The sequence below is a fragment of the Somniosus microcephalus genome, unplaced genomic scaffold (genome assembly GCF_052327205.1).
Source record: "Somniosus microcephalus isolate GS21.2 unplaced genomic scaffold, FLI_Smic_1.0 unresolved_chr1, whole genome shotgun sequence".
NCBI classification, from domain to species: domain Eukaryota; kingdom Metazoa; phylum Chordata; class Chondrichthyes; order Squaliformes; family Somniosidae; genus Somniosus; species Somniosus microcephalus.
The window spans coordinates 20,958,916-20,977,390 of record NW_028225179.1 but is presented as its reverse complement, the minus strand read 5'-3'; the positions used below and the strand labels follow the sequence as shown (position 1 = coordinate 20,977,390).

General features: G+C 43.7%; 14 non-coding genes across 14 annotated transcripts; 8 read left to right on the top strand and 6 right to left on the bottom strand.

Annotated features, from left to right (window-relative positions):
• Positions 1-2,682: 2,682 nt before the first annotated feature.
• On the top strand, positions 2,683-2,764 carry trnas-gcu (transfer RNA serine (anticodon GCU)). The gene has a single exon. It is a non-coding gene; the product is annotated as a tRNA-Ser (tRNA).
• Positions 2,765-4,281: 1,517 nt separating this feature from the next.
• trnas-gcu (transfer RNA serine (anticodon GCU)) lies at positions 4,282-4,363 on the top strand. The gene has a single exon. It is a non-coding gene; the product is annotated as a tRNA-Ser (tRNA).
• A 927-nt stretch (positions 4,364-5,290) lies between these two features.
• On the bottom strand, positions 5,291-5,378 carry trnap-ugg (transfer RNA proline (anticodon UGG)). The gene is given in 2 exon segments: positions 5,291-5,326; positions 5,343-5,378. It is a non-coding gene; the product is annotated as a tRNA-Pro (tRNA).
• Positions 5,379-5,887: 509 nt separating this feature from the next.
• trnas-gcu (transfer RNA serine (anticodon GCU)) lies at positions 5,888-5,969 on the top strand. Its single transcript has one exon. It is a non-coding gene; the product is annotated as a tRNA-Ser (tRNA).
• Positions 5,970-6,888: 919 nt separating this feature from the next.
• On the bottom strand, positions 6,889-6,976 carry trnap-ugg (transfer RNA proline (anticodon UGG)). Its single transcript is given in 2 exon segments — positions 6,889-6,924; positions 6,941-6,976. It is a non-coding gene; the product is annotated as a tRNA-Pro (tRNA).
• Positions 6,977-7,485: 509 nt separating this feature from the next.
• Positions 7,486-7,567, top strand: trnas-gcu (transfer RNA serine (anticodon GCU)). Its single transcript has one exon. It is a non-coding gene; the product is annotated as a tRNA-Ser (tRNA).
• Positions 7,568-8,495: 928 nt separating this feature from the next.
• Positions 8,496-8,583, bottom strand: trnap-ugg (transfer RNA proline (anticodon UGG)). Its single transcript is given in 2 exon segments — positions 8,496-8,531; positions 8,548-8,583. It is a non-coding gene; the product is annotated as a tRNA-Pro (tRNA).
• Positions 8,584-9,092: 509 nt separating this feature from the next.
• Positions 9,093-9,174, top strand: trnas-gcu (transfer RNA serine (anticodon GCU)). The gene has a single exon. It is a non-coding gene; the product is annotated as a tRNA-Ser (tRNA).
• Positions 9,175-10,086: 912 nt separating this feature from the next.
• Positions 10,087-10,174, bottom strand: trnap-ugg (transfer RNA proline (anticodon UGG)). Its single transcript is given in 2 exon segments — positions 10,087-10,122; positions 10,139-10,174. It is a non-coding gene; the product is annotated as a tRNA-Pro (tRNA).
• Positions 10,175-10,683: 509 nt separating this feature from the next.
• Positions 10,684-10,765, top strand: trnas-gcu (transfer RNA serine (anticodon GCU)). Its single transcript has one exon. It is a non-coding gene; the product is annotated as a tRNA-Ser (tRNA).
• Positions 10,766-11,687: 922 nt separating this feature from the next.
• Positions 11,688-11,775, bottom strand: trnap-ugg (transfer RNA proline (anticodon UGG)). The gene is given in 2 exon segments: positions 11,688-11,723; positions 11,740-11,775. It is a non-coding gene; the product is annotated as a tRNA-Pro (tRNA).
• Positions 11,776-12,284: 509 nt separating this feature from the next.
• Positions 12,285-12,366, top strand: trnas-gcu (transfer RNA serine (anticodon GCU)). The gene has a single exon. It is a non-coding gene; the product is annotated as a tRNA-Ser (tRNA).
• Positions 12,367-14,885: 2,519 nt separating this feature from the next.
• Positions 14,886-14,973, bottom strand: trnap-ugg (transfer RNA proline (anticodon UGG)). The gene is given in 2 exon segments: positions 14,886-14,921; positions 14,938-14,973. It is a non-coding gene; the product is annotated as a tRNA-Pro (tRNA).
• A 509-nt stretch (positions 14,974-15,482) lies between these two features.
• Positions 15,483-15,564, top strand: trnas-gcu (transfer RNA serine (anticodon GCU)). Its single transcript has one exon. It is a non-coding gene; the product is annotated as a tRNA-Ser (tRNA).
• Positions 15,565-18,475: the final 2,911 nt, after the last annotated feature.

The window sequence follows — 18,475 nt, the reverse complement described above, 5'->3', positions numbered from 1 at the left end:
CAGTACTGCCCTGGAGTGTCAGCCTGGATTATGCACTCAAGTCTCTGGAGTGAGGCTTGAGTATGCTGCCGCTGAGCCACGGCTGACACCTAAACTCAGTTCATTTGGCTGGAGTAAAATGACGGAGATAATGGGAAAAATTATAATGGAGTGAATTTTCAACTTGGTGTCCAAGATTAAACCGGGCATCGTTTTAGAAACAGCCCGATTTATGTTGCCATAGATTTCATAAGCTTTGAAAATCAGGCCTGTCGAAAATGGGCGGGGTCGCGGTCAGTTGCGAATCATTCTGGGTCTGTTTAAACCGCGAGTGCTCACAGCCCCGGATCATTCTGGGTCTGTTTAAACCGCGAGTGCTCACAGTCCCGCATCATTCTGTGTCTGTTTGAAATGGCAGAGCTCACAATCTCGGATCATGCCGTTTTTTTAGAAGCAGAGCGATTTCAGCTTTGATGACCGAGTTGTTGAGTTTAACAAAATGTGCCAGGGCTCGTCCGGGATTTGCACCCGGGACCTCTCGCATTTTAATCGTGAAATGCCCAAAGCGAGAATCATACTCCTAGACCAACGAGCCGCCGATGTCATTTCCCATTTGCATTGAGTTTCACTGCGCTGGTGCGAATCCAGCTCACAGAGGACCTGTTAATACAGTTGAAATATTTTTATCTTTTCCTCAATCCACTTCTTTTTTCGAACAGTTTCCTTGAACCTGCTCACAATTCGCCCCATAAAAAGAGATTCAGCGGCATCAGCGGCCGCATAGACTAATGGATTAGGCATCTGACTTCTGTTGCAAATTCTTCAGTTATCAGAAGATTGAAGGTTCAAGTCCTACAAAGGTCTTTTAATTATCTGGGCGACACTTTTTATATTCTGAATCTGGCGTGAAACCGGCCATTTTTGACAGTCCCTCATCTGAAGTAACGGAAGGCCTGTTGCTTACATTAAGCTGATTGTACATTTTCAACATTGTAGATCTGTGTGCACGGGCAGGATAAGCGGTGAAGTTGAATTTCTTTCAGGGTAGTTCTAATTAGATGTAAAAAGCAAGAAATGGAATATCTGAAAGCAGGATATTGGTGAGCCGAGGTGGCCGAGAGGTTAAGGCGATGGACTGCTAATCTATTGTGCTCTGCACGCGAGGGTTCGAATCCCATCCTCGTCGTTACTGTATTGCACGTTTGATGCTGATGCACTTTCCAAGCATTTCACTGAATCTTACTTGAAATGCAATTTCGTGAAAATTACACTGGTGTTGCTGGTCTGTGCCCCTGCATTGCTCATATCTTGTTAAAATTAAAATATTCCAAGAAATTTCTCAACCCACCTTGATTGAAAGTGGAGATGAGAGCGTGAATCGGAGATTGAGAACCCTCTTCTTCCTTCGTCCTTCCTTTGAGATTGGCACCGAATGAAAAGATCAGAGGCAAATGATTAGGGAACAGGAACATAAGTTTCTCCTTTGGAATTTCAAAAATATTTATCAAACTTAAAGACGAGATTTTCTGTTTTTGGGTCTTTGGTTGAGAGATAAATAATGCGCGAGAAATCCTCGTTCTTTTCAGCATTCTCTCATGGGATCTGAAGCCCCAGTTTAACATCTTACTAGAAGGACGGCACTGCCGACAGTGCAGCACTACCTCAGTACTGCCCTGGAGTGTCAGCCTGGATTATGCACTCAAGTCTCTGGAGTGAGGCTTGAGTATGCTGCCGCTGAGCCACGGCTGACACCTAAACTCAGTTCATTTGGATGGAGTAAAATGACGGAGATAATGAGAAAAATGATAATGGGGTAAATTTTCAACTTGGTGTCCAAGATTAAACCGGGCATCGTTTTAGAAACAGCCCGATTTATGTTGCCATAGATTTCATAAGCTTTGAAAATCATGCCTGTCGAAAATGGGCGGGGTCGCGGTCAGTTGCGAATCATTCTGGGTCTGTTTAAACCGCGAGTGCTCACAGCCCCGGATCATTCTGTGTCTGTTTGAAATGGCAGAGCTCACAATCTCGGATCATGCCGTTTTTTTAGAAGCAGAGCGATTTCAGCTTTGATGACCGAGTTGTTGAGTTTAACAAAATGTGCCAGGGCTCGTCCGGGATTTGAACCCGCGACCTCTCGCATTTTAATCGTGAAATGCCCAAAGCGAGAATCATACCCCTAGACCAACCAGCCGCCGATGTCAGTTCCCATTTGCATTGAGTTTCACTGCGCTGGTGCGAATCCAGCTCACAGAGGACCTGTTAATACAGTTGAAATATTTTTATCTTTTCCTCAATCCACTTCTTTTTTCGAACAGTTTCCTTGAACCTGCTCACAATTCGCCCCATAAAAAGAGATTCAGCGGCATCAGCGGCCGCATAGACTAATGGATTAGGCATCTGACTTCTGTTGCAAATTCTTCAGTTATCAGAAGATTGAAGGTTCAAGTCCTACAAAGGTCTTTTAATTATCTGGGCGACACTTTTTATATTCTGAATCTGGCGTGAAACCGGCCATTTTTGACAGTCCCTCATCTGAAGTAACGGAAGGCCTGTTGCTTACATTAAGCTGATTGTACATTTTCAACATTGTAGATCTGTGTGCACGGGCAGGATAAGCGGTGAAGTTGAATTTCTTTCAGGGTAGTTCTAATTAGATGTAAAAAGCAAGAAATGGAATATCTGAAAGCAGTATATTGGTGAGACGAGGTGGCCGAGAGGTTAAGGCGATGGACTGCTAATCCATTGTGCTCTGCACGCGTGGGTTCGAATCCCATCCTCGTCGTTACTGTATTACACGTTTGATGCTGATGCACTTTCCAAGCATTTCACTGAATCTTACTTGAAATACAATTTCGTGAAAATTGCACTGGTGTTGCTGGTCTGTGCCCCTGCATTGCTCATATCTTGTTAAAATTAAAATATTCCAAGAAATTTCTCAACCCACCTTGATTGAAAGTGGAGATGAGAGCGTGAATCGGAGATTGAGAACCCTCTTCTTCCTTCGTCCTTCCTTTGAGATTGGCACCGAATGAAAAGATCAGAGGCAAATGATTAGGGAACAGGAACATAAGTTTCTCCTTTGGAATTTCAAAAATATTTATCAAACTTAAAGACGAGATTTTCTGTTTTTGGGTCTTTGGTTGAGAGATAAATAATGCGCGAGAAATCCTCGTTCTTTTCAGCATTCTCTCATGGGATCTGAAGCCCCAGTTTAACATCTTACTAGAAGGACGGCACTGCCGACAGTGCAGCACTACCTCAGTACTGCCCTGGAGTGTCAGCCTGGATTATGCACTCAAGTCTCTGGAGTGAGGCTTGAGTATGCTGCCGCTGAGCCACGGCTGACACCTAAACTCAGTTCATTTGGATGGAGTAAAATGACGGAGATAATGAGAAAAATGATAATGGGGTAAATTTTCAACTTGGTGTCCAAGATTAAACCGGGCATCGTTTTAGAAACAGCCCGATTTATGTTGCCATAGATTTCATAAGCTTTGAAAATCATGCCTGTCGAAAATGGGCGGGGTCGCGGTCAGTTGCGAATCATTCTGGGTCTGTTTAAACCGCGAGTGCTCACAGCCCCGGATCATTCTGTGTCTGTTTGAAATGGCAGAGCTCACAATCTCGGATCATGCCGTTTTTTTAGAAGCAGAGCGATTTCAGCTTTGATGACCGAGTTGTTGAGTTTAACAAAATGTGCCAGGGCTCGTCCGGGATTTGAACCCGCGACCTCTCGCATTTTAATCGTGAAATGCCCAAAGCGAGAATCATACCCCTAGACCAACGAGCCGCCGATGTCATTTCCCATTTGCATTGAGTTTCACTGCGCTGGTGCGAATCCAGCTCACAGAGGACCTGTTAATACAGTTGAAATATTTTTATCTTTTCCTCAATCCACTTCTTTTTTCGAACAGTTTCCTTGAACCTGCTCACAATTCGCCCCATAAAAAGAGATTCAGCGGCATCAGCGGCCGCATAGACTAATGGATTAGGCATCTGACTTCTGTTGCAAATTCTTCAGTTATCAGAAGATTGAAGGTTCAAGTCCTACAAAGGTCTTTTAATTATCTGGGCGACACTTTTTATATTCTGAATCTGGCGTGAAACCGGCCATTTTTGACAGTCCCTCATCTGAAGTAACGGAAGGCCTGTTGCTTACATTAAGCTGATTGTACATTTTCAACATTGTAGATCTGTGTGCACGGGCAGGATAAGCGGTGAAGTTGAATTTCTTTCAGGGTAGTTCTAATTAGATGTAAAAAGCAAGAAATGGAATATCTGAAAGCAGTATATTGGTGAGACGAGGTGGCCGAGAGGTTAAGGCGATGGACTGCTAATCCATTGTGCTCTGCACGCGTGGGTTCGAATCCCATTCTCGTCGTTACTGTATTGCACGTTTGATGCTGATGCACTTTCCAAGCATTTCACTGAATCTTACTTGAAATACAATTTCGTGAAAATTGCACTGGTGTTGCTGGTCTGTGCCCCTGCATTGCTGATATCTTGTTAAAATTAAAATATTCCAAGAAATTTCTCAACCCACCTTGAATGAAAGTGGAGATGAGATCGTGAATCGGAGATTGAGAACCCTCTCTTCCTTCTTCCTTCCTTTGAGATTGGCACCGAATGAAAAGACTAGCGGCAACAGAGGCAAATGATTAGGGAACAGGAACATAAGTTTCTCCTTTGAATTTCAAAAATATTTATCAAACTTAAAGACGAGATTTTCTGTTTTTGGGTCTTTGGTTGAGAGATAAATAATGCGCGAGAAATCCTCGTTCTTTTCAGCATTCTCTCATGGGATCTGAAGCCCCAGTTTAACATCTTACTAGAAGGACGGCACTGCCGACAGTGCAGCACTACCTCAGTACTGCCCTGGAGTGTCAGCCTGGATTATGCACTCAAGTCTCTGGAGTGAGGCTTGAGTATGCTGCCGCTGAGCCACGGCTGACACCTAAACTCAGTTCATTTGGATGGAGTAAAATGACGGAGATAATGAGAAAAATGATAATGGGGTAAATATTCAACTTGGTGTCCAAGATTAAACCGGGCATCGTTTTAGAAACAGCCCGATTTATGTTGCCATAGATTTCATAAGCTTTGAAAATCATGCCTGTCGAAAATGGGCGGGGTCGCGGTCAGTTGCGAATCATTCTGGGTCTGTTTAAACCGCGAGTGCTCACAGCCCCGGATCATTCTGTGTCTGTTTGAAATGGCAGAGCTCACAATCTCGGATCATGCCGTTTTTTTAGAAGCAGAGCGATTTCAGCTTTGATGACCGAGTTGTTGAGTTTAACAAAATGCGCCAGGGCTCGTCCGGGATTTGAACCCGGGACCTCTCGCATTTTAATCGTGAAATGCCCAAAGCGAGAATCATACCCCTAGACCAACGAGCCGCCGATGTCATTTCCCATTTGCATTGAGTTTCACTGCGCTGGTGCGAATCCAGCTCACAGAGGACCTGTTAATACAGTTGAAATATTTTTATCTTTTCCTCAATCCACTTCTTTTTTCGAACAGTTTCCTTGAACCTGCTCACAATTCGCCCCATAAAAAGAGATTCAGCGGCATCAGCGGCCGCATAGACTAATGGATTAGGCATCTGACTTCTGTTGCAAATTCTTCAGTTATCAGAAGATTGAAGGTTCAAGTCCTACAAAGGTCTTTTAATTATCTGGGCGACACTTTTTATATTCTGAATCTGGCGTGAAACCGGCCATTTTTGACAGTCCCTCATCTGAAGTAACGGAAGGCCTGTTGCTTACATTAAGCTGATTGTACATTTTCAACATTGTAGATCTGTGTGCACGGGCAGGATAAGCGGTGAAGTTGAATTTCTTTCAGGGTAGTTCTAATTAGATGTAAAAAGCAAGAAATGGAATATCTGAAAGCAGTATATTGGTGAGACGAGGTGGCCGAGAGGTTAAGGCGATGGACTGCTAATCCATTGTGCTCTGCACGCGTGGGTTCGAATCCCATCCTCGTCGTTACTGTATTACACGTTTGATGCTGATGCACTTTCCAAGCATTTCACTGAATCTTACTTGAAATACAATTTCGTGAAAATTGCACTGGTGTTGCTGGTCTGTGCCCCTGCATTGCTCATATCTTGGTAAAATTAAAATATTCCAAGAAATTTCTCAACCCACCTTGACTGAAAGTGGAGATGAGATCGTGAATCGGAGATTGAGAACCCTCTCTTCCTTCTTCCTTCCTTTGAGATTGGCACCGAATGAAAAGACCAGAGGCAAATGATTAGGGAACAGGAACATAAATTTCTCCTTTGGAATTTCAAAAATATTTATCAAACTTAAAGACGAGATTTTCTGTTTTTGGGTCTTTGGTTGAGAGATAAATAATGCGCGAGAAATCCTCGTTTTTTTCAGCATTCTCTCATGGGATCTGAAGCCCCAGTTTAACATCTTACTAGAAGGACGGCACTGCCGACAGTGCAGCACTACCTCAGTACTGCCCTGGAGTGTCAGCCTGGATTATGCACTCAAGTCTCTGGAGTGAGGCTTGAGTATGCTGCCGCTGAGCCACGGCTGACACCTAAACTCAGTTCATTTGGATGGAGTAAAATGACGGAGATAATGAGAAAAATGATAATGGGGTAAATTTTCAACTTGGTGTCCAAGATTAAACCGGGCATCGTTTTAGAAACAGCCCGATTTATGTTGCCATAGATTTCATAAGCTTTGAAAATCATGCCTGTCGAAAATGGGCGGGGTCGCGGTCAGTTGCGAATCATTCTGGGTCTGTTTAAACCGCGAGTGCTCACAGCCCCGGATCATTCTGTGTCTGTTTGAAATGGCAGAGCTCACAATCTCGGATCATGCCGTTTTTTTAGAAGCAGAGCGATTTCAGCTTTGATGACCGAGTTGTTGAGTTTAACAAAAGGCGCCAGGGCTCGTCCGGGATTTGAACCCGGGACCTCTCGCATTTTAATCGTGAAATGCCCAAAGCGAGAATCATACCCCTAGACCAACGAGCCGCCGATGTCATTTCCCATTTGCATTGAGTTTCACTGCGCTGGTGCGAATCCAGCTCACAGAGGACCTGTTAATACAGTTGAAATATTTTTATCTTTTCCTCAATCCACTTCTTTTTTCGAACAGTTTCCTTGAACCTGCTCACAATTCGCCCCATAAAAAGAGATTCAGCGGCATCAGCGGCCGCATAGACTAATGGATTAGGCATCTGACTTCTGTTGCAAATTCTTCAGTTATCAGAAGATTGAAGGTTCAAGTCCTACAAAGGTCTTTTAATTATCTGGGCGACACTTTTTATATTCTGAATCTGGCGTGAAACCGGCCATTTTTGACAGTCCCTCATCTGAAGTAACGGAAGGCCTGTTGCTTACATTAAGCTGATTGTACATTTTCAACATTGTAGATCTGTGTGCACGGGCAGGATAAGCGGTGAAGTTGAATTTCTTTCAGGGTAGTTCTAATTAGATGTAAAAAGCAAGAAATGGAATATCTGAAAGCAGTATATTGGTGAGACGAGGTGGCCGAGAGGTTAAGGCGATGGACTGCTAATCCATTGTGCTCTGCACGCGTGGGTTCGAATCCCATCCTCGTCGTTACTGTATTACACGTTTGATGCTGATGCACTTTCCAAGCATTTCACTGAATCTTACTTGAAATACAATTTCGTGAAAATTGCACTGGTGTTGCTGGTCTGTGCCCCTGCATTGCTGATATCTTGTTAAAATTAAAATATTCCAAGAAATTTCTCAACCCACCTTGAATGAAAGTGGAGATGAGATCGTGAATCGGAGTTTGAGAACCCTCTCTTCCTTCTTCCTTCTTTTGAGATTGGCACCGAATGAAAAGACTAACGGCAACAGAGGCAAATGATTAGGGAACAGGAACATAAGTTTCTCCTTTGGAATTTCAAAAATATTTATCAAACTTAAAGACGAGATTTTCTGTTTTTGGGTCTTTGGTTGAGAGATAAATAATGCGCGAGAAATCCTCGTTCTTTTCAGCATTCTCTCATGGGATCTGAAGCCCCAGTTTAACATCTTACTAGAAGGACGGCACTGCCGACAGTGCAGCACTACCTCAGTACTGCCCTGGAGTGTCAGCCTGGATTATGCACTCAAGTCTCTGGAGTGAGGCTTGAGTATGCTGCCGCTGAGCCACGGCTGACACCTAAACTCAGTTCATTTGGCTGGAGTAAAATGACGGAGATAATGGGAAAAATGATAATGGAGTAAATTTTCAACTTGGTGTCCAAGATTAAACCGGGCATCGTTTTAGAAACAGCCCGATTTATGTTGCCATAGATTTCATAAGCTTTGAAAATCAGGCCTGTCGAAAATGGGCGGGGTCGCGGTCAGTTGCGAATCATTCTGGGTCTGTTTAAACCGCGAGTGCTCACAGCCCCGGATCGTTCTGTGTCTGTTTGAAATGGCAGAGCTCACAATCTCGGATCATGCCGTTTTTTTAGAAGCAGAGCGATTTCAGCTTTGATGACCGAGTTGTTGAGTTTAACAAAATGCGCCAGGGCTCGTCCGGGATTTGAACCCGGGACCTCTCGCATTTTAATCGTGAAATGCCCAAAGCGAGAATCATACCCCTAGACCAACGAGCCGCCGATGTGATTTCCCATTTGCATTGAGTTTCACTGCGCTGGTGCGAATCCAGCTCACAGAGGACCTGTTAATACAGTTGAAATATTTTTATCTTTTCCTCAATCCACTTCTTTTTTCGAACAGTTTCCTTGAACCTGCTCACAATTCGCCCCATAAAAAGAGATTCAGCGGCATCAGCGGCCGCATAGACTAATGGATTAGGCATCTGACTTCTGTTGCAAATTCTTCAGTTATCAGAAGATTGAAGGTTCAAGTCCTACAAAGGTCTTTTAATTATCTGGGCGACACTTTTTATATTCTGAATCTGGCGTGAAACCGGCCATTTTTGACAGTCCCTCATCTGAAGTAACGGAAGGCCTGTTGCTTACATTAAGCTGATTGTACATTTTCAACATTGTAGATCTGTGTGCACGGGCAGGATAAGCGGTGAAGTTGAATTTCTTTCAGGGTAGTTCTAATTAGATGTAAAAAGCAAGAAATGGAATATCTGAAAGCAGTATATTGGTGAGACGAGGTGGCCGAGAGGTTAAGGCGATGGACTGCTAATCCATTGTGCTCTGCACGCGTGGGTTCGAATCCCATCCTCGTCGTTACTGTATTACACGTTTGATGCTGATGCACTTTCCAAGCGTTTCACTGAATCTTACTTGAAATACAATTTCGTGAAAATTGCACTGGTGTTGCTGGTCTGTGCCCCTGCATTGCTGATATCTTGTTAAAATTAAAATATTCCAAGAAATTTCTCAACCCACCTGTGGAGATGAGATCGTGAATCGGAGATTGAGAACCCTCTCTTCCTTCCTTTGAGATTGGCACCGAATGAAAAGACTAGCGGCAACAGAGGCAAATGATTAGGGAACAGGAACATAAGTTTCTCCTTTGGAATTTCAAAAATATTTATCAAACTTAAAGACGAGATTTTCTGTTTTTGGGTCTTTGGTTGAGAGATAAATAATGCGCGAGAAATCCTCGTTCTTTTCAGCATTCTCTCATGGGATCTGAAGCCCCAGTTTAACATCTTACTAGAAGGACGGCACTGCCGACAGTGCAGCACTCCCTCAGTACTGCCCTGGAGTGTCAGCCTGGATTATGCACTCAAGTCTCTGGAGTGAGGCTTGAGTATGCTGCCGCTGAGCCACGGCTGACACCTAAACTCAGTTCATTTGGCTGGAGTAAAATGACGGAGATAATGGGAAAAATGATAATGGAGTAAATTTTCAACTTGGTGTCCAAGATTAAACCGGGCATCGTTTTAGAAACAGCCCGATTTATGTTGCCATAGATTTCATAAGCTTTGAAAATCATGCCTGTCGAAAATGGGCGGGGTCGCGGTCAGTTGCGAATCATTCTGGGTCTGTTTAAACCGCGAGTGCTCACAGCCCCGGATCATTCTGTGTCTGTTTGAAATGGCAGAGCTCACAATCTCGGATCATGCCGTTTTTTTAGAAGCAGAGCGATTTCAGCTTTGATGACCGAGTTGTTGAGTTTAACAAAATGCGCCAGGGCTCGTCCGGGATTTGAACCCGGGACCTCTCGCATTTTAATCGTGAAATGCCCAAAGCGAGAATCATACCCCTAGACCAACGAGCCGCCGATGTCATTTCCCATTTGCATTGAGTTTCACTGCGCTGGTGCGAATCCAGCTCACAGAGGACCTGTTAATACAGTTGAAATATTTTTATCTTTTCCTCAATCCACTTCTTTTTTCGAACAGTTTCCTTGAACCTGCTCACAATTCGCCCCATAAAAAGAGATTCAGCGGCATCAGCGGCCGCATAGACTAATGGATTAGGCATCTGACTTCTGTTGCAAATTCTTCAGTTATCAGAAGATTGAAGGTTCAAGTCCTACAAAGGTCTTTTAATTATCTGGGCGACACTTTTTATATTCTGAATCTGGCGTGAAACCGGCCATTTTTGACAGTCCCTCATCTGAAGTAACGGAAGGCCTGTTGCTTACATTAAGCTGATTGTACATTTTCAACATTGTAGATCTGTGTGCACGGGCAGGATAAGCGGTGAAGTTGAATTTCTTTCAGGGTAGTTCTAATTAGATGTAAAAAGCAAGAAATGGAATATCTGAAAGCAGTGTTTTGGTGAGACGAGGTGGCCGAGAGGTTAAGGCGATGGACTGCTAATCCATTGTGCTCTGCACGCGTGGGTTCGAATCCCATCGTCGTCGTTACTGTATTACACGTTTGATGCTGATGCACTTTCCAAGCATTTCACTGAATCTTACGTGAAATACAATTTCGTGAAAATTGCACTGGTGCTGCTGGTCTGTGCCCCTGCATTGCTCATATCTTGTTAAAATTAAAATATTCCAAGAAATTTCTCAACCCACCTTGAATGAAAGTGGAGATGAGATCGTGAATACGGAGATTAAGAACCCCTTCTTCCTTCCTTTGAGATTGGCACCGAATGAAAAGACTAGCGGCAACAGAGGCAAATGATTAGGGAACAGGAACATAAATTTCTCCTTTGGAATTTCAAAAATATTTATCAAACTTAAAGACGAGATTTTCTGTTTTTGGGTCTTTGGTTGAGAGATAAATAATGCGCGAGAAATCCTCGTTCTTTTCAGCATTCTCTCATGGGATCTGAAGCCCCAGTTTAACATCTTACTAGAAGGACGGCACTGCCGACAGTGCAGCACTACCTCAGTACTGCCCTGGAGTGTCAGCCTGGATTATGCACTCAAGTCTCTGGAGTGAGGCTTGAGTATGCTGCCGCTGAGCCACGGCTGACACCTAAACTCAGTTCATTTGGATGGAGTAAAATGACGGAGATAATGAGAAAAATGATAATGGGGTAAATTTTCAACTTGGTGTCCAAGATTAAACCGGGCATCGTTTTAGAAACAGCCCGATTTATGTTGCCATAGATTTCATAAGCTTTGAAAATCATGCCTGTCGAAAATGGGCGGGGTCGCGGTCAGTTGCGAATCATTCTGGGTCTGTTTAAACCGCGAGTGCTCACAGCCCCGGATCATTCTGTGTCTGTTTGAAATGGCAGAGCTCACAATCTCGGATCATGCCGTTTTTTTAGAAGCAGAGCGATTTCAGCTTTGATGACCGAGTTGTTGAGTTTAACAAAAGGCGCCAGGGCTCGTCCGGGATTTGAACCCGGGACCTCTCGCATTTTAATCGTGAAATGCCCAAAGCGAGAATCATACCCCTAGACCAACGAGCCGCCGATGTCATTTCCCATTTGCATTGAGTTTCACTGCGCTGGTGCGAATCCAGCTCACAGAGGACCTGTTAATACAGTTGAAATATTTTTATCTTTTCCTCAATCCACTTCTTTTTTCGAACAGTTTCCTTGAACCTGCTCACAATTCGCCCCATAAAAAGAGATTCAGCGGCATCAGCGGCCGCATAGACTAATGGATTAGGCATCTGACTTCTGTTGCAAATTCTTCAGTTATCAGAAGATTGAAGGTTCAAGTCCTACAAAGGTCTTTTAATTATCTGGGCGACACTTTTTATATTCTGAATCTGGCGTGAAACCGGCCATTTTTGACAGTCCCTCATCTGAAGTAACGGAAGGCCTGTTGCTTACATTAAGCTGATTGTACATTTTCAACATTGTAGATCTGTGTGCACGGGCAGGATAAGCGGTGAAGTTGAATTTCTTTCAGGGTAGTTCTAATTAGATGTAAAAAGCAAGAAATGGAATATCTGAAAGCAGTATATTGGTGAGACGAGGTGGCCGAGAGGTTAAGGCGATGGACTGCTAATCCATTGTGCTCTGCACGCGTGGGTTCGAATCCCATCCTCGTCGTTACTGTATTACACGTTTGATGCTGATGCACTTTCCAAGCATTTCACTGAATCTTACTTGAAATACAATTTCGTGAAAATTGCACTGGTGTTGCTGGTCTGTGCCCCTGCATTGCTGATATCTTGTTAAAATTAAAATATTCCAAGAAATTTCTCAACCCACCTTGAATGAAAGTGGAGATGAGATCGTGAATCGGAGTTTGAGAACCCTCTCTTCCTTCTTCCTTCTTTTGAGATTGGCACCGAATGAAAAGACTAACGGCAACAGAGGCAAATGATTAGGGAACAGGAACATAAGTTTCTCCTTTGGAATTTCAAAAATATTTATCAAACTTAAAGACGAGATTTTCTGTTTTTGGGTCTTTGGTTGAGAGATAAATAATGCGCGAGAAATCCTCGTTCTTTTCAGCATTCTCTCATGGGATCTGAAGCCCCAGTTTAACATCTTACTAGAAGGACGGCACTGCCGACAGTGCAGCACTACCTCAGTACTGCCCTGGAGTGTCAGCCTGGATTATGCACTCAAGTCTCTGGAGTGAGGCTTGAGTATGCTGCCGCTGAGCCACGGCTGACACCTAAACTCAGTTCATTTGGCTGGAGTAAAATGACGGAGATAATGGGAAAAATGATAATGGAGTAAATTTTCAACTTGGTGTCCAAGATTAAACCGGGCATCGTTTTAGAAACAGCCCGATTTATGTTGCCATAGATTTCATAAGCTTTGAAAATCAGGCCTGTCGAAAATGGGCGGGGTCGCGGTCAGTTGCGAATCATTCTGGGTCTGTTTAAACCGCGAGTGCTCACAGCCCCGGATCGTTCTGTGTCTGTTTGAAATGGCAGAGCTCACAATCTCGGATCATGCCGTTTTTTTAGAAGCAGAGCGATTTCAGCTTTGATGACCGAGTTGTTGAGTTTAACAAAATGCGCCAGGGCTCGTCCGGGATTTGAACCCGGGACCTCTCGCATTTTAATCGTGAAATGCCCAAAGCGAGAACCATACCCCTAGACCAACGAGCCGCCGATGTGATTTCCCATTTGCATTGAGTTTCACTGCGCTGGTGCGAATCCAGCTCACAGAGGACCTGTTAATACAGTTGAAATATTTTTATCTTTTCCTCAATCCACTTCTTTTTTCGAACAGTTTCCTTGAACCTGCTCACAATTCGCCCCATAAAAAGAGATTCAGCGGCATCAGCGGCCGCATAGACTAATGGATTAGGCATCTGACTTCTGTTGCAAATTCTTCAGTTATCAGAAGATTGAAGGTTCAAGTCCTACAAAGGTCTTTTAATTATCTGGGCGACACTTTTTATATTCTGAATCTGGCGTGAAACCGGCCATTTTTGACAGTCCCTCATCTGAAGTAACGGAAGGCCTGTTGCTTACATTAAGCTGATTGTACATTTTCAACATTGTAGATCTGTGTGCACGGGCAGGATAAGCGGTGAAGTTGAATTTCTTTCAGGGTAGTTCTAATTAGATGTAAAAAGCAAGAAATGGAATATCTGAAAGCAGTATATTGGTGAGACTTGGTGGCCGAGAGGTTAAGGCGATGGACTGCTAATCCATTGTGCTCTGCACGCGTGGGTTCGAATCCCATCCTCGTCGTTACTGTATTACACGTTTGATGCTGATGCACTTTCCAAGCGTTTCACTGAATCTTACTTGAAATACAATTTCGTGAAAATTGCACTGGTGTTGCTGGTCTGTGCCCCTGCATTGCTGATATCTTGTTAAAATTAAAATATTCCAAGAAATTTCTCAACCCACCTGTGGAGATGAGATCGTGAATCGGAGATTGAGAACCCTCTCTTCCTTCCTTTGAGATTGGCACCGAATGAAAAGACTAGCGGCAACAGAGGCAAATGATTAGGGAACAGGAACATAAGTTTCTCCTTTGGAATTTCAAAAATATTTATCAAACTTAAAGACGAGATTTTCTGTTTTTGGGTCTTTGGTTGAGAGATAAATAATGCGCGAGAAATCCTCGTTCTTTTCAGCATTCTCTCATGGGATCTGAAGCCCCAGTTTAACATCTTACTAGAAGGACGGCACTGCCGACAGTGCAGCACTCCCTCAGTACTGCCCTGGAGTGTCAGCCTGGATTATGCACTCAAGTCTCTGGAGTGAGGCTTGAGTATGCTGCCGCTGAGCCACGGCTGACACCTAAACTCAGTTCATTTGGCTGGAGTAAAATGACGGAGATAATGGGAAAAATGATAATGGAGTAAATTTTCAACTTGGTGTCCAAGATTAAACCGGGCATCGTTTTAGAAACAGCCCGATTTATGTTGCCATAGATTTCATAAGCTTTGAAAATCATGCCTGTCGAAAATGGGCGGGGTCGCGGTCAGTTGCGAATCATTCTGGGTCTGTTTAAACCGCGAGTGCTCACAGCCCCGGATCATTCTGTGTCTGTTTGAAATGGCAGAGCTCACAATCTCGGATCATGCCGTTTTTTTAGAAGCAGAGCGATTTCAGCTTTGATGACCGAGTTGTTGAGTTTAACAAAATGCGCCAGGGCTCGTCCGGGATTTGAACCCGGGACCTCTCGCATTTTAATCGTGAAATGCCCAAAGCGAGAATCATACCCCTAGACCAACGAGCCGCCGATGTCATTTCCCATTTGCATTGAGTTTCACTGCGCTGGTGCGAATCCAGCTCACAGAGGACCTGTTAATACAGTTGAAATATTTTTATCTTTTCCTCAATCCACTTCTTTTTTCGAACAGTTTCCTTGAACCTGCTCACAATTCGCCCCATAAAAAGAGATTCAGCGGCATCAGCGGCCGCATAGACTAATGGATTAGGCATCTGACTTCTGTTGCAAATTCTTCAGTTATCAGAAGATTGAAGGTTCAAGTCCTACAAAGGTCTTTTAATTATCTGGGCGACACTTTTTATATTCTGAATCTGGCGTGAAACCGGCCATTTTTGACAGTCCCTCATCTGAAGTAACGGAAGGCCTGTTGCTTACATTAAGCTGATTGTACATTTTCAACATTGTAGATCTGTGTGCACGGGCAGGATAAGCGGTGAAGTTGAATTTCTTTCAGGGTAGTTCTAATTAGATGTAAAAAGCAAGAAATGGAATATCTGAAAGCAGTGTTTTGGTGAGACGAGGTGGCCGAGAGGTTAAGGCGATGGACTGCTAATCCATTGTGCTCTGCACGCGTGGGTTCGAATCCCATCGTCGTCGTTACTGTATTACACGTTTGATGCTGATGCACTTTCCAAGCATTTCACTGAATCTTACGTGAAATACAATTTCGTGAAAATTGCACTGGTGCTGCTGGTCTGTGCCCCTGCATTGCTCATATCTTGTTAAAATTAAAATATTCCAAGAAATTTCTCAACCCACCTTGAATGAAAGTGGAGATGAGATCGTGAATACGGAGATTAAGAACCCCTTCTTCCTTCCTTTGAGATTGGCACCGAATGAAAAGACTAGCGGCAACAGAGGCAAATGATTAGGGAACAGGAACATAAATTTCTCCTTTGGAATTTCAAAAATATTTATCAAACTTAAAGACGAGATTTTCTGTTTTTGGGTCTTTGGTTGAGAGATAAATAATGCGCGAGAAATCCTCGTTCTTTTCAGCATTCGCTCATGGGATCTGAAGCCCCAGTTTAACATCTTACTAGAAGGACGGCACTGCCGACAGTGCAGCACTACCTCAGTACTGCCCTGGAGTGTCAGCCTGGATTATGCACTCAAGTCTCTGGAGTGAGGCTTGAGTATGCTGCCGCTGAGCCACGGCTGACACCTAAACTCAGTTCATTTGGCTGGAGTAAAATGAAGGAGATAATGGGAAAAATGATAATGGAGTAAATTTTCAACTTGGTGTCCAAGATTAAACCGGGCATCGTTTTAGAAACAGCCCGATTTATGTTGCCATAGATTTCATAAGCTTTGAAAATCAGGCCTGTCTATAATGGGCGGGGTCGCGGTCAGTTGCGAATCATTCTGGGTCTGTTTAAACCGCGAGTGCTCACAGCCCCGGATCATTCTGTGTCTGTTTGAAATGGCAGAGCTCACAATCTCGGATCATGCCGTTTTTTTAGAAGCAGAGCGATTTCAGCTTTGATGACCGAGTTGTTGAGTTTAAGAAAATGTGCCAGGGCTCGTCCGGGATTTGAACCCGCGACGTCTCGCATTTTAATCGTGAAATGCCCAAAGCGAGAATCATACCCCTAGACCAACGAGCCGCCGATGTCATTTCCCATTTGCATTGAGTTTCACTGCGCTGGTGCGAATCCAGCTCACAGAGGACCTGTTAATACAGTTGAAATATTTTTATCTTTTCCTCAATCCACTTCTTTTTTCGAGCAGTTTCCTTGAACCTGCTCACAATTCGCCCCATAAAAAGAGATCCAGCGGCATCAGCGGCCGCATAGACTAATGGATTAGGCATCTGACTTCTGTTGCAAATTCTTCAGTTATCAGAAGATTGAAGGTTCAAGTCCTACAAAGGTCTTTTAATTATCTGGGCGACACTTTTTATATTCTGAATCTGGCGTGAAACCGGCCATTTTTGACAGTCCCTCATCTGAAGTAACCGAAGGCCTGTTGCTTACATTAAGCTGATTGTACATTTTCAACATTGTAGATCTGTGTGCACGGGCAGGATAAGCGGTGAAGTTGAATTTCTTTCAGGGTAGTTCTAATTAGATGTAAAAAGCAAGAAATGGCATATCTGAAAGCAGTATATTGGTGAGACGAGGTGGCCGAGAGATTAAGGCGATGGACTGCTAATCCATTGTGCTCTGCAGGCGTGGGTTCGAATCCCATCCTTCGTCGTTACTATATTACACGTTTGATGCTCAAGCATCTTACTTGAAATACAATTTCGTGAAAATTGCACTGGTGTTGCTGGTCTGTGCCCCTGCATTGCTCATATCTTGTTAAAATTAAAATATTCCAAGAAATTTCTCAACCCACCTTGAATGAAAGTGGAGATGAGATCGTGAATCGGAGATTGAGAATCCTCTCTTCCTTCTTCCTTCCTTTGAGATTGGAACCGAATGAAAAGACTAGCGGCAACAGAGGCAAATGATTAGGGAACAGGAACATAAATTTCTCCTTTGGAATTTCAAAAATATTTATCAAACTTAAAGACGAGATTTTCTGTTTTTGGGTCTTTGGTTGAGAGATAAATAATGCGCGAGAAATCCTCGTTCTTTTCAGCATTCTCTCATGGGACCTGAAGCCCCAGTTTAACATCTTACTAGAAGGACGGCACTGCCGACAGTGCAGCACTACCTCAGTACTGCCCTGGAGTGTCAGCCTGGATTATGCACTCAAGTCTCTGGAGTGAGGCTTGAGTATCCTGCCGCTGAGCCACGGCTGACACCTAAACTCAGTTCATTTGGCTGGAGTAAAATGACGGAGATAATGGGAAAAATGATAATGGAGTAAATTTTCAACTTGGTGTCCAAGATTAAACCGGGCATCGTTTTAGAAACAGCCCGATTTATGTTGCCATAGATTTCATAAGCTTTGAAAATCAGGCCTGTCTATAATGGGCGGGGTCGCGGTCAGTTGCGAATCATTCTGGGTCTGTTTAAACCGCGAGTGCTCACAGCCCCGGATCATTCTGTGTCTGTTTGAAATGGCAGAGCTCACAATCTCGGATCATGCCGTTTTTTTAGAAGCAGAGCGATTTCAGCTTTGATGACCGAGTTGTTGAGTTTAAGAAAATGTGCCAGGGCTCCGTCCGGGATTTGAACCCGTGACGTCTCGCATTTTAATCGTGAAATGCCCAAAGCGAGAATCATACCCCTAGACCAACGAGCCGCCGATGTCATTTCCCATTTGTATTGAGTTTCACTGCGCTGGTGCGAATCCAGCTCACAGAGGACCTGTTAATACAGTTGAAATATTTTTATCTTTTCCTCAATCCACTTCTTTTTTCGAGCAGTTTCCTTGAACCTGCTCACAATTCGCCCCATAAAAAGATATTCAGCGGCATCAGCGGCCGCATAGACTAATGGATTAGGCATCTGACTTCTGTTGCAAATTCTTCAGTTATCAGAAGATTGAAGGTTCAAGTCCTACAAAGGTCTTTTAATTATCTGGGCGACACTTTTTATATTCTGAATCTGGCGTG